This window comes from Triticum aestivum, chromosome 4D, assembly GCF_018294505.1.
Source record: "Triticum aestivum cultivar Chinese Spring chromosome 4D, IWGSC CS RefSeq v2.1, whole genome shotgun sequence".
Classification (NCBI taxonomy): domain Eukaryota; kingdom Viridiplantae; phylum Streptophyta; class Magnoliopsida; order Poales; family Poaceae; genus Triticum; species Triticum aestivum.
The window spans coordinates 82,636,326-82,641,820 of record NC_057805.1 but is presented as its reverse complement, the minus strand read 5'-3'; the positions used below and the strand labels follow the sequence as shown (position 1 = coordinate 82,641,820).

Here is a 5,495-nt window from a genome sequence, read left to right as displayed (position 1 = left end):
TCAACTCATACATCGATTTGTCCCTCCATTCCCAGTTGGAGCGAATCGACTAAAACAAACTTGGGTCAGTTGACTGTGACGCCCGGATAATAAGGCTATAGCAATCCCACGTTAACGATGCCACGTCACCATGGTTACTGTTGCTAATCTCGCGTTAGTTCGAAACCGATTCGAATTCAAATTCAAAATCAAGCAAACAATAAAATTTTTCGAATATTAAAACTAAAATGTTCGGAGTGAGCCAAATAATGCATAGGTATTTATAGTGGAGAAATCACACTTTTATAAAATGTTAGAATACTATAAAATGATTTAAACAGTAGCAAAAACAATTATTTAAACGCTTTGAAAATATTAAAACATATGATAACTATTTTATTTAAAGTTCCCAATTTAATGTGGTTGTGATATAATTAGAACTACCAATTTAGGATCTATTGCAGTAATTAATAAAACTAAATAAACTTAAGAGATAAGTGAAAACAGAAAAAAAAGGAAAACATTAAAAAAACAAAGATAAAAGAATTCCCTCAGCCCAACTGTGCCATGGCCCAGCCACTTGGCCCACCTATTTGGCCTATCTGGCCCCAGCCGATCGAAAACCTAGCCTCACCTCCCATTTCCCGATCCACTTTCCCCCACGACCCCGCTCCTCCCTCTCTCCCGACCTGGATCGGGGGGCAACGACGCCCCTCCCCGCATTCCCGACGCCGCGCCTCCCCGGATCCCGTCGTTGGACCACGTTGCCACGCAGAGCGTCGCCGCCGCCTGGACCTCGCCGGAGCTGCCCCGCCGTCTTCTTCATCGCTGGTCCCCGTCGTCCTCCCCGAACCCAGCTGCCATTCCCCTACACCGTACGGTGAGGCCAAGCCCCCGGCCTCTTCTCTCCCCTGTCCCCGTACGCACGCGCACGCTCACGCACCCGACCGCCCGCCGCCTCCCGCTGCTCGCTCGCCGGGCCCGCTGCCTCCAATCCCGCGGCCCCCTGACCTCCACTCGTGGTCGGCTTCGGCCAGGCCCGCGTCGGCCAGCTGCGCCAGCCGCGCCCGTGGCGCCCCCCACTGCGCCCTTGGCGCGCGCTGACCGCGCCACTTGCTGTCGTTGCTCCCCCTCTCTCCGCTCATCGTGGCCATCCGCACGCGCGCGTCCTACACCTCGTCGTGCCGCCGCTACCTCTGCTGCTGCTGCCGCTCCGTCCCCGCCTTGCCTGGCCGCCCCGTGCGCTCCCCGCTCGCCTGCCGCGGTTCCGCCGCTCCAGCCTCGCCGCGCTCCCCGGAGCTCCTCTGCTCCACCTCACGGCCGCGCTCCCGCTCGGCCCTTGGCCTCGCCCGCAGCCTCCGTGCGTTGCTCCCGCGTCCACCCGCTCTGCCGTAGCCACCCCGCTACCCAGCATCGCCGCCGCGCCCGAGCCGCCCATCCTCGCCGGCGCGCCCCTGCGTTCGGGCGACGCCGCGCTCGGGTCGCCCGTTAGCGCCCGGTAGCCCACGCACGTTAAGGCCCCCAGGGGTCTATGACATGGGGGCCCCACCCCCAAAACGTAAAAAAAGGATATAAAAAAGAATTAAAAATAAATAAATGAAAATATTAATTAATTAATTAGCTTAATTAATTAGGTTTAATTAAACTAATTATCTATTACCCTAATAACCTAGTTAGACTAAATTAACTAGTTAGTTAATGTAAGTCAATGACAGGGGGGCCCCACACCCTGTTGACCAGTCAAACGTTGATTGGTCAACTGGGACCCCTGGCCCAGCTGTCAGCCTCTGGTACACTGCTGTGTACGCAGAGCTGGGTGCACCTAGCATTTAGCTATTTAATTTTGAATTAATAATGGTTCCAAAATATTACTAAAACTTGGAAAAATCATAATAAATAAACCATAGCTCGGATGAAAAAACTTTGTACATGAAAGTTGCCCAGAACGACGAGACGAATCCGAATACGCACTTCGTTCGTCCGGCACACATCCCTAGTATAACAAACATGCAACAATCCATCTTCAGTTCATCTGTCCGAAAACGTCAAACACCGGGGATACTTTCCCGGATGTTTCCCCCCTTCACCGGTATCGCCTACTACTGTGTTAGGTCACCCCTAGCACCGCGTATTGCCATGTTATGCTTTGTGATGCTTTGATTGCTCTGTTATTTATCATGTTCTCCCTCCGTTACTCCTTTCCGGTAGACCCCAAGACTGCTCGCGACCCCCAGTTCGACTACGGTGTCGACGACCCCTCCTTCTTGCCAGAGCAACCAGGCAAGCCCCCCCTTGATTACCAGATACCGCCTATTCTTCTCTCTACTGCTTGCATTAGAGTAGTGTAGCATGTTACTGCTTTCCGTTAATCCTATCCTGATGCATAGCCTATCCTTGCTACTACTGTTGTTACCTTTACCTGCAATCCTACATGCTTAGTATATGATGCTAGTATTCTATCTGTGGCCCTACATTCTTGTCCGTCTGCCATGCTATACTATCGGCCCGTGATCACTCGGGAGGTGATCACGGGTATATAGTTATATACATAATATATGATACCTATGGTGACTAAAGTCGGGTCGGCTCGTAGAGTACCCGCGAGTGATTCACGGATTGGGACCGAAAGGAAATTTGTCCCGACGGCCCTCTGAGTGAACCTTTGTGGCGGAGCGATAGGGCAGGTTGAGACCACCTAGGTGAGAGGTGGGCCTGGCCCAGATCGGTGTCCGCGGTTACTTCAAAATAACAGCTTAATGAGATCTTGGTATTTGATCTGAGTCTGGACACTGGCCTATACGCACTAACCAACTACGCGGGAACAGTTATGGGCACTCGACGTCGTGGTATCAGCCGAAGCCTTCGTGACGTCAGCGACTGAGCGGCGCGCGCCGGGTTGGACCGTGTAACGCAACTTCCTTTGTAATGGAGGTTGCTAGGTCTGCTCACCGGCCGCGTACGCAACGTGCAGGTGTGCAATGGGCGATAGGCCCAGACCCCTGCGCGCATAGGATTTAGACCGGCGTGCTAACCTCTCTGTTGTGCCTAGGTGGGGCTGCGATGTGTTGATCTTCCGAGGCCGGGCATGACCCAGGAAAGTGTGTCCGGCCAAAGGGGATCGAGCGTGTTGGGTAATGTGGTGCACCCCTGCAGGGAAGTTAATCTATTTGAATAGCCGTGATCTTCGGTAACAGGACGACCGGAGTTGTACCTTGACCTTATGACAACTAGAACCGGATACTTAATAAAACACACCCTTCCAAGTGCCTGATACAACCCGATGATCGCTCTCTAACAGGGCAACGAGGGGAGGATCGCCGGGTAGGATTATGCTATGTGATGATGCTTGGTGAACTTACCATCTACTCTCTTCTACATGCTGCAAGATGAAGGCTGCCAGAAGCGTAGTCTTCGACAGGATTAGCTATCCCCCTCTTATTCTGGCATTTTGCAGTTCAATCCACCGATATTGCCCGTTTACACAGATACTCATGCATATGTAGTGTAGATCCTTGATTGCGAGTAATTTGGATGAGTACTCACGGTTGCTTTTTTCCCTCTTTTCCCCCTTTCCATTCTTCTCGGTTGTCGCAACCAGATGGTGGAGCCCAGGAGCCAGACGCCACCGTTGACGACGACTCCTACTACACTGCGGGTGCCTACTACTACGTGCAGGCCGCCGCCAACGACCAGGAGTAGTTTAGGAGGATCCCAGGCAGGAGGCCTGCGCTTCTTTCGATCTGTATCCCGGTTTGTGCTAGCCTTCTTAAGGCAAACTTGTTTAACTTATGTCTGTACTCAGATATTGTTACTTCCGCTGACTCGTCTATGATCGAGCACTTGTATTCGAGCCCTCGAGGCCCCTGGCTTGTATTATGATGCTTGTATGACTTAATTTTTTATAGAATTGTGTTGTGATATCTTCCCGTGAGTCCCTGATCTTGATCGTACACGTTTGCGTGTATGATTAGTGTACGATTGAATCAGGGGCATCACATTGACTGACCCAAATTTTGTTTCCAGTTTATTGATCTCTAGCCGGTTCCACACGGACTATTGTGTTAGACGAGTATGCTTCAATCTAGTATGTTCCTTTTTTTCAGGGGTTGTTGAAACTATTGGATCAAATAAATTGGCGTTGATTGTGGGATCAAACAAACTAAAAATAGATTTTTCCAAATATTCAACCGCACCAATAAATTATACATTCATAGTTATTAATAAAGCAATTGCATCACAAAATGAAATAAATTTGCGCCAACCATGGGGATCGAATCCACACTAAAAATAGAATTTCCCAAGTATTCAACCAGGCTAGTATACTCATAGTTACTCCCTTTGTCCCAAAATATAAGAACGTTTTTAACACTACACTAGTGTAAAAAACGTTCTCATATTATGAGACGGATGCCTAAAAAAGATATTGCATCTCAAAATGATTTCTTTTTTTGCAAAAAATGAAATAAATCTGCGCCACCTATGGGATCAAATCCACACTAAAAGTAGAATTTCCCAACTGGGATCGACCATACCAAAAAATAGAATTTTGCAAGTATTCAACAAGGACAGCATATAGTGATAGTTATTAGAAAAGAGATTGCATCTAAAATAAAATAAATTTGCGCCACCTATGGGATCGAATCCACAAAAGATGGAATTTCCCAAGTATTCAAACAGGCCAGTATATATTCGTATAGTTATCAAAAAAAAGAGGTTGCATCGCAAAATAGAACCCATTTGCGCCGACCGTGGGGATCGAACCCACGGCCACGTGGTTAAAAGCCACGCGCTCTACCACTGAGCTAGGTCGGCCATCACATTTACCTTTTTCCGCAGATATTATATACCTATACGGTATTACTGAGAGACAACGATCAATAGCAGGAGATACGTGTAGTCGGGTGTCTTCATAATTTCTGAAAGAGGACTAGGCAGTAGTCTAATGGCAAGGGTCACATAGTACAATACATATTCCCTTGAGAAGTGCATGATGAATCCGGATACATATGAACCCATTTTGAAAAACACATTTTGCAATGTCAAAAAATTCTGAAAAAGGTGCGCGCGGACATCTTCATATTCTATGTGTGTGCAGAAAGTTTCACAGAAAAACAACTTTTTTGTAACCTGTGCAAAAAAGACAAAATTTTGTGCCGTGAAACGCTATTTAGAAGCTTTTTACTGAGACAAAACAAAAATACTTTTTTACACAAAACTTTGTGCCGTGGACATACCTTTGCCAACATGTATGCATAATTTTTTTTAGAATTTTTGAACATTACAAAACGCGTAAAAAGTACATTTTTGAAAAGCGGGTGCAGATACCCCCGTGTGCAGATCGTCCACTCTCCCCTTCCCTTTGACTTCTTTATTTCCCCTTCGTGTTGAGTGTGCGGTTCATTATCCCGACTCCTTTCTCTTTTTTCTTCAATAGCACGACCGCCCCGTCGGGGACGAGAGGCGTGCTTAGGCTGTTCCTGCATATAGTAGGTTCAGAGTCATCATCTTCATATCAT

At 48.0% G+C, this 5,495-nt stretch overlaps 1 non-coding gene across 1 annotated transcript; it reads right to left on the bottom strand.

The window, feature by feature from the left end:
* Positions 1 to 4,719: 4,719 nt before the first annotated feature.
* Positions 4,720 to 4,791, bottom strand: TRNAK-UUU (transfer RNA lysine (anticodon UUU)). Its single transcript has one exon. It is a non-coding gene; the product is annotated as a tRNA-Lys (tRNA).
* Positions 4,792 to 5,495: the final 704 nt, after the last annotated feature.